The following is an 18,112-nucleotide window of genomic DNA, read 5'->3' on the forward strand; positions in this document are numbered from 1 at the left end:
CCACAGAGCTCAGACACTTGATGGGGGTAGGAGGATTCAACTCTAGCAAGACTGACAGTAAAATCAAGAGGCAGGCCCCTCCCTCAGAAAGCCAACCAAAAAACAAAAATAAAAACAAAAACAAGAAGACAAACACCACTACTTCATAGATACAACATTTATTTTTAATTCATGCCCACTATTCTCATTCAATTTTTTAAAATATTTTAACCTATTTACCATCACAATGAGAGGTTAAGTACAAGTTCCATAATAACTTCTTAAATTGAACTTCTTTGATACATTACCTGTGTTTTTCTTGTTCTTTACTATTTTTTATTTTATTTATTTATTTTTTAACATTCATATAGAGATATGTTTCAAGGTAATCTCCTTTCCCCAATCAATGCTACCAATATTTATAATTCAGCTTAATTCACCTTTATCTCAGGAAAGTTGAGTCCTTTAACAAAGATATCAAGATAAAGAGAATTTATAACCACCCTCCCATCTTTTCTTCCTTCACTCTTTCTGTGTATTTGTTTTTTACTCTGGTAGTATATAAATCTTATACTCGGGGTTCGTTTTGGCTATGTGTTTTTTTTTTTCCCTTGTCATTTTTTTTTTCTTTCTGTTTGTCTGTTTCGGTTTGTGTACTTTATAAATCTTAAATTTGGGGCCCATTCAGGCTGGCTCTACTCTTTTTTTTTATTTTTTTCCCTCTCTCACTCTCCCTCCTTTTTCTTTTTCTTTATTTTTGGTGCAGACACACTAATAGCTCAGAAATGTTCCACAGTGCACATTGCCTGCACCAAGGTTGATATATTCAGTTCCACATCCCTTCAGCCAATTCTCATCAAAATACTAGGAGGAGGAATGCCCAACAGAGGAACAATTCGGAGACTGTGCCCTCTCCATCAGAGCTATTGGATATGGACATGAACAGTATGTGACAAGGGAATTTGGGCTAACAATTATTCAGGCAATGGCTAGGTTGGAGAAAGCCTTGGATGACAAAAATGGAATTGATTAGGGCAGAAGTGAAAGCAACCAGGGATGATGTTAACAATGCTCTCAATGAGTTCAAATCTAATCTAAATTCTGTAACAGCAAGGGTATTTGAGGAAGAAGATATAATTAGTGATCTAGAGGACAAACTGATAGAGAAAAAGGATCAGGAGGAAGCCTGGAACAAACAGCTTAGAAGCCATGAAAACAGAATTATGGAAATAAAGGATGACATGAAACATTCCAACATCAGAATTATTGGAATCCTTGAGGAGGAGGAGAAAGAAAGAAGACTAGGGATATAGTTGAACAAATTCACTATGAAAATTATCCCAACCTGGAGAATGGAACTAGCGTTCGTGTCCTAGAGGCAGAAAGTACTCCCCCACCATGATCATAGAATCTAGAAAGACCTCGAGGCAGCTTATTGTGAAAATGATAAATCATAATCGTAGACAGGAGCTCTTGAAAGCTGCTAGGGGAAGAGATTATTACATTCTTACAAGAGAGTAACACCCATTAGAATAACATCAGAACTGTCCAGAGAAACCTGGTGAGCCAGAAAGGGCTGGCAAGATGTATTCAGGGCACTAAATGAGAAGAACATGCAGTGCAGAATGCTTTAACCAGCAAGACTGACATTCAAAATGGATGGAGAGATAAAAAGCTTCCATGAACTGCATAGTTCAAAAGAGTGTGTGACCACCAAGCTGGCACTAAAAGAAATATTAAGGGGGGTTCTATAAGAAAGTAAAAATCCTAAGAATATCTTTGAGCAGAAATATATGGAGACAATCTACAGAAACAAAGACTTCACAGATAACATGATGTCAATAAAAACGTATCTTTCAATAATCACTCTCAATGTGAATGGCCTAAATGCACCCATAAAATGGCACAGACTTGGAGATTAGATAAAACAACAGGACAAAAAAAAAAAAAAAAAACCAGGACCCATCTACATGTTATCTACAAGAGACCCATTTTGTACTTAAGAATACGTCCAGACTGAAAGTGAAGGGATGAAGAAGCATCTTTCATGCCCATGGGCATCAAAAGAAGGTTGGGGTAATGATTCTCATATCAGATAAATTAGATTTTAAACTAAAGACTTTTGTCAGAGATACAGAAGGACACTACATCATTCTTAAATGGTCTATCCACCAAGAAGAACTAATAATTGTAAATATTTATGCCCCCAATATGGGAACAGCCAACTACATAAGACAACTGTTAATCAAAATAAAAAGTCATACTGATATAAATACATTAATAGTAGGAGATCTTAACATGCCACTCTCAGTAATAGATCACCCAAGCCGATAATCAATAAAGAAACAAGAGCAGTGAATAACACATTGGATCCAATGGACCTCATAGATATATACACAATATTCCACCCTCAAACAACAGCATACATATTCTTCTCAAGTGCACTTGGAACCTTCTCCAGAACAGATCACATTCTGTGTCAGAAATCAGGACTCAACCAATACGAAAAGATTGAGATTATCCCTGCATATTCTCAGACCACAATGTTTTGAAACTGGAGCTCAACCACAAGGAAAAGTTGTAGGAATTCAACCACCTGGAAACTGAAGACCACCTTGCTTAAGAATGCTTGGATCAACCAGGAAATCAAAGAAGAACCAACTTTTCAACATCCCATAGGTTCTGAACCAATGTGTTTTCATTTTCATTACTAGGAAAGAAGTGTTTAAGTTCTTATTTAATTTCCTGGCTCATGCAATCATTCCCTGGCAGGATGCTCTTGATCTCCAAATGTTTGAATTCCTCCCAAAATTCTTTTTTTTGCCTTTTTTGACAACATTGATGTATTTTTTTCAATTTATTTATTTTCAGAAATACAGTATTCATTATTTTTTCACCACAACCAGTGCTCCATGCAAGCCGTGCCCTCTATAATACCCACCACCTGGTACCCCAACCTCCCAATGCCCCGCCACTTCAAACCCCTCAGATTGTTTTTCAGAGTCCATAGTCTCTTGTGATTCACCTCCCCTTCCCATTTACCCCTCTCTAACAGGGGTAAGAGGGGTACTTCTCCTCTCTAACACCCCTTGTCCTCCATGATATTTGTTATGCTCCACAAATAAGTGAAACCATATGATAATTGACTCTCTCTGCTTGACTTATTTCGCTCAGCATAATCTCGTCCAGTCCCATCCATGTTGCTACAAAAGTTGGGTATTTACCCCAAGGATACAGATGTCGTGAAAAGAAGGGCCATCTGTACCCCAATGTTTATACCAGCAATGGCCACGGTCGCCAAACCATGGGAAGAACCAAGATGCCCTTCAACGGACGAATGGATAAGGAAGATGTGGTTCATATACACTATGGAGTATTGTGCCTCCATCAGAAAGGATGAATACCCAAAATTCCTTTATTTTCTTTTATTTTTTTATTTTTTTTCAATTTATTTATTTTCAGAAAAACATTATCCATTATTTTTTCACCACACCCAGTGCTCCATGCAAGCCGTGCCCTCTATAATACCCACCACCTGGTACCCCAACCTCCCACCCCCCCGCCACTTCAAACCCCTCAGATTGTTTTTCAGAGTCCATAGTCTCTCGTGGTTCACCTCCCCTTCCAATTTACCCAAATTCCCTACTCCTCTCTAACGCCCCTTGTCCTCCATGCTATTTGTTATGCTCCACAAATAAGTGAAACCATATGATAATTGACTCTCTCTGCTTGACTTATTTCACTCAGCATAATCTCTTCCAGTCCCGTCCATGTTGCTACAAAAGTTGGGTATTCATCCATTCTGATGGAGGCATAATACTCCATGGTGTATATGGACCACATCTTCCTTATCCATTCATCCGTTGAAGGGCATCTTGGTTCTTCCCATAGTTTGGCGACTGTGGCCATTGCTGCTATAAACATTGGGGTACAGATGGCCCTTCTTTTCATGACATCTGTATCTTTGGGGTAAATACCCAGGAGTGCAATTGCAGGGTCATAGGGAAGCTCTATTTTTAATTTCTTGAGGAATCTCCACACTGTTCTCCAAAGAGGCTGCACCAACTTGCATTTCCACCAACAGTGTAAGAGGGTTCCCCTTTCTCCACATCCTCTCCAACACATGTTGTTTCCTGTTTTGTTAACAAAATTCCTTTTTTTGATGGGGTTCCAGTTTCAAAGAATTATTGCCTGAAAAATGCAGGGGAAAATCTCAGAATATTGGTATTGGTTGAGACCTGATTTGATCTCTGTATGTGATTCTTTAAAAAAAATCTGATTATGTAATGTTTATCACCATGCAGCACATCATTAGTTTTTGACGCAGAGTTCTTAGACTCATGGTTTAAGTATAACAATGTTATATACATTATATATATGTCCATTCAGTACATGCCCTCCTTAATAACCACCACCAGCCTCATCAATCTCCCCAACGCCTTCCCCTCTAAAACCATGTTTTTTTGAGTTTACATTCTCTTGTGGTTCATCTCCCCATCCAATTCCCTTATCTTCCGCTTTCCCTTTTTTCTCCTAATGTACTCCATGTTATTCCTTATTTTCTACAACTATGTAAAATCATATGATAATTGACTTTCTCTGCTTGACACCTTATAATCAGAATAATTTCCTCCAGTCCCTTCCATGTTGATTCAAAAGTGGGATATTCCTCCTTTCTGATAGCTCAGTAATATTTCATTGTATAATTCCATTGTGTATAAGGACCACATCGTTTTTAACGATTTGTCTGTTTAAGGGCACCCTGAACCCTTCCACAGTTTGGCTATTGTGACCATTACTGCTATGAATATTGGGGTACAGGTGACCCTTCTTTTCAATATATCTGTATCTTTGTTGTAAATACCCAGTAGTGCAATTGTTGTGTCATAGGTAGCTCTATGTTTAACTTTCTGAGGACTCTACTGAAATGCCTGTAGCTCTTGTGAATCTATAGATCTATGTCTCTACCTCCCTTCTTACCTGTAGTAGTGATCTACCTGTCATCACACCGCTAAATAAAGAAATACACGTCATGGGAGTTCCAAATGTCCCTAAAGACATGCAGTCTTGAGGCAGAAGGGAAGAAGGAATGGTGGACAATGGCCCTTGTCCCGGCCTTTTGAATATTTTCTCCCCAAAGCAAAATATCAGATTTGGGAAGGTAGTGTGTGAGATAACTCTTCCATATCCAGCCTTTGCTGTGCCTTTGGGATATAGAGCATCACAGGATAGCATCTGCCAAGACCAGCACCAGACCCATCCTGCCTTCTCCACTGTTGTTTGACACCCACAACTTAGGGTTCTGGGGTCTGCCTCTAGACTGCATCTGTCCCTGCCCTTGTATCCTCTCCCCAAACCTGCCTTCTCCTGCCTCCTGATCACACAATCACCTCCTACAAACGTTGCCCTCATTTTCAGAATAAAGGAATGGGAACTGAAGGGGTGAGCAACTCTGGTGTGCCAGTCAGTGAAGGGGCTTAATGTTTGTGGAACCGTCAGTACAGCGAGCATGGTTTGATCAGGTAATCACAGGAGTTTCTGAGTGCTAGGAGCATAAAAGCAACCCATGATCCCCTTGCACTTAAGTGACCTGGACTCTTCCAGACTCTACATTGGCTCCTAGAAGCAGCACCCTCAAATTAGCTCAGACATCATCCATCTTATGTTTGTATGCCTCCCATTTTCCAAGTTCCCTTGAAGTTTATCTTGACCCCCAGAGGAAGCTTCCTCATAGTTCCCATCTGTGTATTCCCAGGTGCTATGGGCACACTCTTATTACTGAGCTCAGCCCAGGAGCCAGAGCTCTAGGCACTTCCCCTACAATCTCAGTTGGAGTCAAATGTAGACACCAGATGACTGGCATTTGCACCGCACCTACACTCCCACTCCACATCCCTGCAGCTAAGATGGACCATAGCCCAGAAGGGGCCATCCAGGAATCTCACCTCCCAATTCTATTTTGACCCCAGTGTCCAATTTATCAGAATATCAGTAGTGACTTCTGGAAGTGGCCCTATTCTTCATACCCATACAGACCCTAGTGTCTCCAAGGTGCACCTGTTACCACCTCTCTCCCACTGCACCTTACTCTGTGCATACACCCATGCAACTAATGCAAACAGTGTGAATCCCACATTTCTCCCCAATTCCTGCAGTGCTTCTTTGGTCAGAATGAATCCTGCAGCCTGGCCACTCATGCCATTCTGTCTCCTGCTCTGACCCCAAATCTACTCACCCAGATAAAGAAAATCTTACCCTGCCTCTGGAGTCGTTCTACCCTTCTTGCATGGTCTTGTCACGTTTGTTCTTCTAAGGACTGCATCACAGATAAATCTGTCCTGGATAAACAGCTGTTTTCCTGGCCACGGTCTGAAGCCATAACATCAGGAGCCAAACTCAAATTTAGCAAAAATCTGAAAAATTGTAATTTGCCAATGCTTTATGCAGAAATACTTGTGATCAGACACATAGATTGTTTATTCCTTCTAAGCAGAAGGTGCTGAACTCTGGTTCCCTGCTTTGGTTCTAAAGATTAGTATGTCTGAACAAGTTGTTGAGGACAGGTATGTTATACTCAATGCCAACTCTGCATGCTTAACCAACATATTTTCAGAGCCATGGAGACCTTAACCTCAGGAAAATATTAAGGATTATAAGGGATAGTAGTGGTTCTAAAACAGACTGCCCTTTGCAATCACCCAGGGGTTGTTTTTTGTAAACCAGTTATTTAGAAATAATAACGTTTGTGTTTTTTTTTATATTTTTTATTTTAAAAGCTTTATTTGGCTATTTTTCAAATTCATACTGTACCATCAATCGGGGAGATGTACACCTATTCCCCAACTACCCTTCTATGCCATAGTGGGTGGGTGCATAAACATTAACACTTGGGCACTGCGTTTAAGGCAGAAATAACCAGCAAGACCCTCATTTGAATGAAGAATGTCTCCACCTCATGGATCTAAGCCTGCCTCTCAGTGCATTTCTTCACTTCCTTCTTTAAGGCCTCCACCTCTCCTTTGAGGATGTAACACTTCTCCTTCAGCTGGAAGATTTCAACCCCAATGACTCCACAGTATTCATGGTCTCGGTCTCCTCCACAATTTCCTCCCATCGCCCCTCTTCATTTCATGCCATAAGTTTGAAAAAAAGTCTTCAAACCATTGGCCTGTTTCAATTCCTAGGGCATGATGTAGTTTTATTCTCAGGAGGAGAATTCCCCCAAAATGAATATTACACAGATAGAAGGCCCAAAAGACCTCAGGCTGAAGGACATCAAAAATAAAAAGAGACTCAAATGCTTACTTTTCTGCAGAGGTGAAAAGCATACCACCATAGATTTTGGGGGCAAGTTGGTATCCCAGTAGCTTCTTAGTCCCATGCTGTCCTGGGATGTAGGGCTCATAGTTTGGAGGCTCCCAGGTCTTCATGGCCGCATTGGACAAATTGGTGTAGTGATGAGCAGGTTTGGAGGTCTCATAATCTGACGCCAGCTGGAAAGCCGAGTGTTTGTGCTGTACTCTGGGAAGAAGGAAGGATGTGTGTCCAAGGAAACATGCTGAACTTGCAGTCCATTTGCCTTCTTGGCCTAATGTAGATCTTCATTGTTGGCCTCGAGGTCCAAGGGCACACAGTGAAATTGCTGTCCAGGTGCCTGGTAGGCCTGTCAGACAGCTCAGTTATTGGTCTCCAGATCCAAGGACATATGGTCAACCCACATTCACAATACCCGCTTGTTCTAGCACACAGCTGATTTTTTGGTCTACTGGACCAAGTGCCCATGGTAAGCCTGTATCAAGGTTCCTAGCTGCTTGAACACAGAGTTTAGTTGATGGTTTTGAGGTCCAAGAGCCCATGGTGCACCTGCTTACCAGGTGCCTACGTGGCATATCAGACAGCTGGGTTTGTCTCAAGGTCCAAGGGCACATGGTGATCTTGCTGACCAGCTGTCTGATTGGCCTATCAGACAGCTCAATTTTTGGTCTACTGGCCAATGGGCACATGGTGAGCCCACTACGTATTTGTCTGCTTGGCCTGGGGCAGAATTGTGTGTTTCTTATTGCCATTAAAGAACACAGTGTGAGCCTGCTATCCAGGTGCCTTCTTGGCCTAGCAATGTGCTGTGTTGTTTCAGATAAAAGGTTACATGGTGATCCCACTTTCAAGGTATGTGCTTGGCGTTACTGAGGGTTCCTTATTGGTCACCAAGTCCAAGGTCTCATGGTAAGCCTGCTGTCCAAGTGGCTGCTTGACCTAATAGTGAGCTGTGTTGTTGGTCTTGAGGTCCTGCCAACATGCCAGTATAGCCCATCACAATGCAGTTGTCATTCTCCAGGTCCAAGAACACATGTGAAGCCTGTTGCCAAGGTGTCCAGTTTGCCAAGAAAAGAGCTGAGTTGTGGGTCTCCAGGTCCAGGATCACATGATGAGCCTCCTGTCTAGATGTCTGCTTGTCCTTCCAAGCTCTCCTTTCTTGGCCTCAACTTCCAAGGTCACTGGTTTAGCCCACTATCAAGGTGCCTGCTTAACCCACCAGACAGTTCAGTTATTGGCCTGCTGGTCCAAGGGCACTTGGTGAGACTTTTGTCAAGGTGCCTCCTTGGCCAGGCAAATAGCTGAGTTGTTGGTCTCAATGTCCTAGGGCACATGGTAAGCCACATGTCTTTATGTCTATTTGGCTTATTGGTCCCTTTTTGGTCTCCAGGTCTAAGGGCACATTGTGCAGCAGCAGTCAAGGTCGTTCTTGGCCTAGTAGAGACCTGATTTTGTGGTTTCCAGGTCCATGGACCCATGTTGAGCCAGTTTGAAGTCACCTGCTTGGCTTATCACAGAGCTGCATTGTTGGTCTCCAGGTCCAAGGGCACATGGTTAGCCCACTGTCAACATGCCTGCTTTACCCATGAGGCAGCTCAGCTTTTGGTCTCCAGATCCAAGGTCACATGGTAAGCCAAATGTCATGGTGCCAGCTTGGCCAAGCAAAGAGCTGGGTTGTTGGTTTCTAGGTCTAAGGGCACATGGTGAGGCTCAAGTCCAGTTATCTGCTTGGCCTAGCCTGGAGCTCGTTTCTTGGGCTCAATATCCAAGGGACCATGGTGAGCCCACTGTCATGGTGACTGCTTAGCTTACTAGACAGCTCACTTATCAGTCTCCAGGTCCAAGAGCACACGGTGGTCCTGATGCCCAGGTGCCTGCTTAGTGTAATAGAGAGATTTGTTAGTCTCCATATCAATGGGAACATGGTGAGATGGCTCTTCAAGGTGCCTGCATGACATAGCAGACATCTGAGTTGTTGGTCTCCTGGTCCAAGGGCACATGGTGAGTCTAGTGTCCAGATGTCTGCTTGGCCTAGAGGAAAGCTGAGTATTTGTCCACTGGGTACAAAGGCCCATGGTAATGCTTCTGTTGCATTGAATCATTTTACCAATACCAGCTGGGATGCAGGACCCATTGTTTCGTGGAATTTAGCAAGCCTGTTCTCTGGAGTTCCCTGCCTTGTGCTGCACTGGGCTGGCCAGCTTGTGGTATGTAGGTTCCTTGTCCACCCAGCTTCTGTGTGACTCATCTGCCCAGTGTCAAATGGAATCAGAAACCTCCCAGTCTTTGGGTTCCTGGGAGGTGCTCTGTCTTGAGTTCTGAATGTCTCTTTGTTAGGCTGTGTTTGAGGATTGATGGTCTGTGGGCTCTGGGATAGCCAGGTTTCTGGGGAATTATTTTTTCCACTGCTGAGTTGTTTCTGACAGTCCATGGACTGCAGGCCAGTGTTCCAAGGACTAACACTGCATACAGAGATGTGGTGATTCTTTTTCCTAGTACCTACTTGTTTGTTAAATGTCCTCTCTGCCTGATATCTCCAGATATTCCACACATTGTGCACATCTGGGTTGGCTGGAGTTCAGAGTACTCATGTGCCCTGTGCTGAGCCAGGTTGGAGGGTTTCAGAGTAGTAATGTTCCCAATATTCCCTCAGAACATGGACTCAGCTTTCCTGTACTGAAGACGCATATAAGCCCAGGGGTGTGGGGCCCAACTGGCAGAGAATCCATGGTACTCTGATAGCCCAACTTGTTGTGGCCCAAAGCCGTCATCTCTACTCAACCTGGATATTCAAGCATCTTTCCCAGATTTTAGCTCAAATCCCTGAATGCGGAGGAACGTGAAGCACAAGAGTACTCCTCCTTCCTGAAGGCTGGAAGCCTGGCTGTTGAGATAGGTGTCCAACCTTCAGAGTGGGAACCAGCTGCATGGCCCATGAGACCACTGCCATTCATGGGAGCCACTCTGGGAACAAACTTGCATTGTTACACTCAGCAAGAGGCTGCTTTCAAACAAAACCCTTCGGTAGCTGGACCAGGAGCCTGGAGAGCACGTGTACCACCCTAGGGCCAAACACTCACCCTCCTAGGTGTTTTCCAGGAGCCCACACCCAGAACCTGTCTCTGGAATCCCTCTTTTGGGGGTTCCCTGAGACGGAAAACTGCATTGTTCCCCTCTCCCAGAAACAACAAACTCTTGCGAGCTGAGCAGAATCCTCAGAACCGAAGTATCTCCCATTGCCCATGAAGCCAACCACACATTTGGCGAAAGTCCAGGATAGCAATGCAGACAGAAAAGCCTGCACTACCGCCTCCATGATACCTTAACTTCAGTACAGTATGAGCTACCAACAGGGCCTGCAGATCAGGCCTGTGATCACCTCAGCCCTCAATCTAACCCTCGCTCGCGTTTGCAGATTTCTTTTGTTTTTTCCAATTTATTTATTTTCAGAAAAGCAGTATTCATTATTTTTTCACCACACCCAGTGCTCCATGCAAGCCGTGCCCTCTATAATACCCACCACCTGCGTTTGCAGATTTCTGTCCCAAAGCCCTGGCCCACATGCCCATGAGGATGGGGCCTCTGGAGCCACAACAGATGACTTTGCCTACACACCCAAAGGAAACTCTGCCCTTCACATTTGCCCAACCCTGAAGATTAGGAGAAAGTACAAAGCCCGTGAGACCACCTCAATTCCGACAAAAATTCTGGACCCAAGGGCGCATTCTGCCACACAATGAGCCCCTGCCTCCAGGCAGACATCCAAGTCAAAGGCCCTGAGCCAGAAGATTGAACCTGACACGCCTCTAGGACTTTTATCAATACCCTAGGTTAGATTTTCATGTGCCTGTCCCCAGTGGCCCGTTCTTCAATACCAATTTATATTCCAACATGTGGTCCCTGAGCTACACAACAGAACCCATCCTGTCGCTTAAAGATATCTTGCTCTTGGTAGCTGTGTCCAAGACTCAGTGTAAGAGAATCCTGCATGGCCCCTAAACGCCCCAACATTCTAACGTCTCCGTGGATACAAACCAGCATTGTGATCCAAAAGCATGAAACTCCATGACATGAAACTCCATGTCAACACCAGTGACTTTGAACTTCACCCCAGTGTCACCAGTATGAAACTGCCATTTCTTCATCTGCAACGGGCACTGGAGGTGGGCTTTTCAGGCATCCATGCAGGAGTGCTCTGATCCCCAAACTTTCCACATGGGGGACCCTGGAGCCTACAAACGAGGTTCCACCAGTCCATTAGAAGGAAACCTTGATGTTTCGGGCATCTCAAGCCCCAGGGTGGGAAATCCTCCAAGGCTTCATGACGCCTCCCCTCCATTTGCTGGTCATCATAGACACAATCTCCAGTATGAGCAAACATCTGACATCCGCCCTTACTCAGGTGCCGGATGTCTCGAATCAGCTGCTGCACACTGGAAGTGCCTTCTGCTTGTCACTGAATTTAACCATAGCTTGTGTTAACAATTCCATCCTCAACTTCTTGGTCCCCAAGCCCTCTTGATAGGGAATTCTGGAGCCACAATGCAACATTCTGCCTGCCCCACAGAAAGAAGAAGTGCCTGGTGAGTCTGCCCAGAAACCCCACATCATGGCCCTTGACAGCACCATAATATCATGGGCTCTAAGACTCTGTCTCACACAGCCAGAGCCACGACCTCTAGGCGACAGAGTGGGCCCATTATCCTGCAGGTGGACCTGCCATGGCCCGAAGCCATCATATCTACAAAACTTGGATATTCAGGCATCTGTCCCCAGACCGTAGCTCAAATCCCTGCCTATGGGGGAACCTGAAGCACAGGATTATTCCTCCTTTCCGATGGCAGAAACCTGGCTGTTGAGATGGGTGTCTTATCCTCAGAGTGGGAACCAGCTGCATGGCCTGTAAGGGTGGGGCAGACTGAGTGGAGTCATCCAATCAGTAGGCCGTATGTATATCCACTGGGAAGGTTGGAATTCAATTGGCCACCTGTGTAGGGGCGGGGCTTAACCACCCCCATAAAGGTTGCTCTGCCAGGCTGCCAAGGGGGGCTGCTGCAGGAGAGCCGGGGCTCCTGCAGGAGAGCTGGGGCTGCTGCAGGAGGGCCGGGGGCTGCTGCAGGAGAGCCGGGGCTCCTGCAGGAGAGCCGGGGCTCCTGCAGGAGAGCCGGGGCTGCTGCAGGAGAGCCGGGGCTCCTGCAGGAGAGCCGGGGCTCCTGCAGGAGAGCCGGGCTGCTGCAGGAGAGCCGGGGCTGCTGCAGGAGGGCCGGGGGCTGCTGCAGGAGAGCGGTGGAGCCGAGTCTGCAGAGAGTGGAGCGAAGAGCGGTGAAGTCGGCGGAGAGCGGTGAAGTGGAGCGGAGAGCGGTGAAGTCGGCGGAGAGCGGTGAAGTGGAGCGGAGAGCGGTGGAAGTCGCAGAAGAGCAGGGGAGTCAACGGTGTATAGAAGAGCTGTAACAGCTCTTGTAAGAGCTATAACCGCGTTTGGCGGTCCAGCCTCCAGCCTCCGGCGGCCCCGAGCCGCCGCCGGCAGCCTCCAGCTTCCGGCGGCGGCGCCGAGCCGTCGCCTGCAGCTTCCAGCCTCCGGCGGCGGCCCCGAGCGCCGCCACCTGCAGCTTCCAGCCTCCGGCGGCGGCCCCGAGCACCGCCGCCTGCAGCCTGCAGCCTCCGGCGGCGGCCCCGAGCGCCGCCGCCTGCAGCCTCTGGCGGCGGCCCCGAGCAGCGCCGCCACCTGCCGCCTCCAGCCTCCAGCCTCCAGCGGCGGCCCAGCAGTCCAGTTGTCAGCGGTCCCTCGATGCCTGCGGTCCTGAGACATCTGCGGTCCAGTTGTCGGCGGTCCCTCGACGCCTGCGGTCCTGATGCCTACAGACCCTAGATGCCAGCAGTCGGTCCTGACACCTGCAGCCCCTAGATGCCAGCGGTCTGGAGGCGTGAGCAGCCCTGAGATGCCAACGGCCCCTAGACACCAGCAGCCTCGCTGCCAAATGCCTCGCCACCCCGAACCACAAGTGGCCTTGTCCGCAGTGGTGGCTTCCTCCGGGTGGAAGCCTGGTCAGAGTAGCATCGTGGGGAGCAGAGTCTGTGTCATCTGGGTTGTCCTCCTTGTCATTGTTCCTTCTTCTTCATTGGGAGTGGCCTCATCCAGGAAATGGTCTTGTCCAGAACAGCCTCTTCTTGGGAGCGGCCTTGTCCGGGGAGCAACTTCATTGAGCAGTGGCCTTGTCTTGGGAGCGGCCTCTTCTTGGGAATGGCTCCAATCATGGAGCGGTCTCATCTGCGGAGCAGCAGCATCATCTAGAGCGGCCTCGTCCAGAGTGGCCTTCTTGGAAGTGACCTTGTTGGGTTCATCGTCACCCGCCTTTTCGTAAGAGGTAGCTCTGACCGGTAGTTTGATTCCTGATGCTTGGCGCGAAATAAAGTTTTGCTTGACCTTCGCTTTGTATCAGTCTCGTTCCTTTGATCACGGACCCTAACATGGCCCATGAGACTAGGTCCACTCATGGGAGACGCCTTGGGCACAAACAGGCATTGTGACCCTCAGCATGAGCCTCCTATCAAACAAACACCCTCAGTAGCTAGACCAGGAGTCCACAGACTGGGCCTGCCAGGTCCCTAGGGCCAAATCCTCACCCTCGTTTGTGCTTTCCAGGTGCCCAGACCCAGAACCTGTCTCTCAAATCCCTATTTTGGGGGTCCCCTGAGATGAAAAACATCAGCCTTCCCTTCTCCGAGAGAAACCAAACACTGGGAGCTGGGCAGAATCTCCAGAGAAGAATATCACGTGGCCTCATGAAGCCACCCCTACCTTTAAGGACCATCCTGGACTCACAATCCCAATAGAAAAGCCTGAGCTACCGCCTCCATGACACCTTAATTTCAATACACTATGAGCTGCCCTCAGGGCCTGCTGATTGGTCTTGTGAGCACCTCGGCCCTCACCCTAACACTGGTTCGCGTTTGCAACTTCTGTTCCCAAAGTCCTGGCCCACATGCCCTCCAGAATGGGGCCTCCAGTCCCACACCGGACGAGTGTGCCTACACTCCTGAAGGAAACTGCCCTTCACTGTTGCCCAAACCCTGAATATGAGAAGCAAAGTACAAAGCCTCTGAGCCCACCTCATTTTCGAAGAACGCGCTGGACCCAAATACGCATTCGGACATGCAAATACAACTTTGCCTCCAGGCAGACATCCAAGTCAAAGGCCCTGAGTCAGAAGTTTGAACCTGACATGACTATAGGACTTCATCGATACCCTAGTTTGGATGTTTAGACTCCTGTCTGCAGAGGCTTTTATTCAATACCAACTTATATTCCAGCATGTGTTCCTTGAACCACACAACAGAACCCCTGCTGTCCCCAGAAGGATACCTTTCTCTTGGTAGCTGTGTCCGTGTCTCAGTGTAGGAGAATCCTGCATGGCTCCTGACCACCAAAACATTCTAACTTCTCCCTGGATACAAACCAGCATTGTGATCCAAAAGCATGAAACTCCATGTCAACTCAGCCCTCTTAGAACTTTGTCCCAGAGTTACCAGATCGACCCTGCCATGTTCCTGAGCTGCAATGGTCAATGGATGTGTGCTTTCCAGTCATCTATGCGGGAGAGCACTGCGACCCAAACTTTCCATATGGGGCACACTGGAGTAAACAAACCAAACTCCCCCTGTCCAGTTGAAGGTAACCTTGCTCTTTGGAGAATCTCACAACCCGCAGAGTGGGAAATCTTCCATGGCTTCTTGACCCCACACCACCATTGTCTGTCATCATAGGCACAAAGTCCAGTGTAAGCAAACATCTGACATCTGCCCTTACATAGGTGCTGGATGTCTCAAATCAGCTGCTGCACACTGGAACAGCCTTCCGTTTGGCACTGAATGTAACCATAGCTTGTGTTTAAAATTCCATCCTCACCCTCCTGGTCCACAAGACCTCTTGATAGGGAATTCTGGAGCCACATCAAAGCATTCTGCCTGCCCCATAGAAAGAAGAAGGGCCTGGTGAGTCTTCCCAAAAACCCCACATGTGAATCAATCTGCTCGACCCCAAGGGAACCCTGATTTATAGGTTGTCCTGGCCACTACTGCTGTGTCTGACAGAGCCTGAGCCCCGACCTAGTGTTACCCACTCAGAGAGCGGGCCCCATATCCAGCATCTGATACCAGCCATGGCCCAAGGCCATCATCTCTACCCATCCTTGGTATTCAGTCACCTGTCCCTAGACTTTTGATGGAATCCCTGCCAATGGGGGAACCGGAAGCATAATAGAGAATCCCTCCCTCCCCATGACAGAAAATCTTGTGTTGAGATGGTTGTCCATCCCTCAGAGTGGGAGCCAGCAACATGGCCAATGAGACTACGCCCACTCCGGAGGGCCACCCTGGGCACAAACAGGCATTGTGACCATCACCCTGAGTATGCTTTCAAACAAGCACTCTCAGTGGCACCAGCAGAATCCCGCATTGCAGGCCAGGTACGCCCCTATGCCGACATCCTAAGACTTTTTGGGATTTTCCAGGCGCCCAGACCAAGATCCCGTCTCTGGAATCCCTGTTATGGGGAAGCCATATGATGGAATACAGCTCTCTTCCCTTCCCCGAAAAAGCCACTAAACTATGGGGAGCTTCCAGGATCCTTAGAGAGGAAAAAACTCCCATTGACCTATGAGGCCACAGCTGCATTCTGAGGCCATCCTGGACAAACATTCCAGATAGAAAAGCCTGTGCTACTGCCTTCCAGTCACCCTAATTTCAGTTCCTGACAAGCTGCTCTCCAGGTCTATGTATTTGGCCTGCAATCCCCTCGCCACTAATCCTAACCCAAATTTGTGTTTGCAGACTTCTCTCCCAAAACCATGGCTCTCATGCCATCCAGGAAGGTGTCTCTGGACCACACCAAGGACTGTGCCTGCCATCCCCAAGGAAACTGCCCATCATAGTTGCCCAAACCTCTCAAATTAGGAGATACCTGCTAGGTCCCTTAGCCCACCCCAAAACTGGCAGCCGCTCTGGATGCAAATGCACAGTCTGAAACACCCTTATCACCTACATCCAGGCAGACAGCCAACTAATTGCTCCTGAGTCAGAAGATAGAACCTGACATGCCCCTAGGACCTCATTGGAACCCTAGATTAGGTTTTCAGGCAACTGTCCTCAGAGGCCTGTTCTAGGAGACCAACTTATGATACAACATGTGGGCCCTGGGACACACAACAGAACTTCTTCTGTCCCCAGAACCATACTGTGCTCTTCAACCTGTGCCAAACCCTCAGGGTAGGAGAAACCTGCCGGACACCTTAGCCACAAGCACATTCTAAAATCTTCCTGGTAACAAACCAGCACTGTGACCCATCTGCAAGAGAGTCCATGTCAAATCAAGGCCTTGATACTTCACCGAAGAGCCACCAGAATGAACCTTCTATGTACCTCACCTACAAAAGTCAATGGAGATTTGTTTTCCAGGCATCGATGATGGAGAGCTCTTCTACCCAAACTTTTCACATGGGAGACACTGAAACAAACAAACCAGACTCCACTGTTTGGAGCATCTCACAAGCCTCAGCGTGGGACATCCTCCATGGCCTCTTGAAGCCAAACCTCCATTTGTTGGTCTTCATAGACACAAACTCTAGTGTGAGCAAACATCTGACATCCGCCCTTACTCAGGTGCTGGATATATCGAAAAAGACACTTCACATTGGAAATGCGTTCCGTTTGGCACTGAATTGTATAGTAGCTTGTGTTTTCAATTCCATTCTCACCCTACTGCTCCCCAAGGCCTCTTGATATTGAATTCTGGAGCCGCAATGCAGCATTCTGCCTCCCCCATAGGAAGAAGAAGTGGCTGGTTAGTCTGCCCAGAATCCCCACATGAGGATCAGTCTGCTCGGCCCTGGAGGGAACCCCGATTTATAGACTTCCCTGGACACTAGTGTTGTGTCTGACAGAGCCTGAACTCCGACCTAGTGTCGGTCACCAAGAGAGCAGGCCCCATATCTAGCATGTAGGTCTGGTCATGGCCCAAGTCCATCATCTTTACCCATACTTGGTATTCTGGAACCTTTCCCCAGACTTTGCTGAAATCCTTCAAATGGGGGAACCTGAAGCACTATAGAGTACTACTCCTTCCCCATGAAAGGAAACCTGGCTGTTGGGATGGGTGTCCAGCCCTCAAAGTGGGAGCAAGGTACATGGCCAATGTGACCACGCCAACTCCTTAGGGCTGCCCGGGGCACAAACAGGCATTGTGACCCTTACCTGAGTATGCTTTCAAACAAACCCTCTCAGTTCCACCACAAGGTTCCCGCATTGCAGGCCTGATACACCCCTAGGCCCAAATCCTAACCTTTGGTGAGATTTTCCATGCGCCCAGACCCAGATCCCGTCTCTGGAATCCCTGTTTTGGGACACCTCTAAGATGGAAAACAACACTCTTCCTTCCCCAAAAAAGCCACCAGACTAAGGGGAGCTGCCAGGATCCTTAGAGAGGAAGTCTCCCATGGACCCATGAGACCTCAACTACATTCCGAGGTCATTCTGGACACACAACCAAGATAGAAAAGTCTGTGCTACCGTATTCCAGTCACCCTAATTACAGTTTCTGACGAGCTGCCCCCCAGGTCTACGCATTGGGCCTGCTATCGCATCGTAACTAACCTGAACCCGAAACTGAATTTGTGTTTGCAGACTTCTCTCCCAAAACCATGGCTCACATGCCCTCCAGGATGGGGTCACTCGAGGTGCACCACAGGACTGTGGCTGCATTCCCTAAAGAAATTGTGCCTATCACAGTTGCCCAAACCTTACAGATTAAGAGAAACCTGCAAGG

Source organism: Neovison vison, chromosome 5, assembly GCF_020171115.1.
Source record: "Neovison vison isolate M4711 chromosome 5, ASM_NN_V1, whole genome shotgun sequence".
Lineage (NCBI taxonomy): Eukaryota > Metazoa > Chordata > Mammalia > Carnivora > Mustelidae > Neogale > Neogale vison.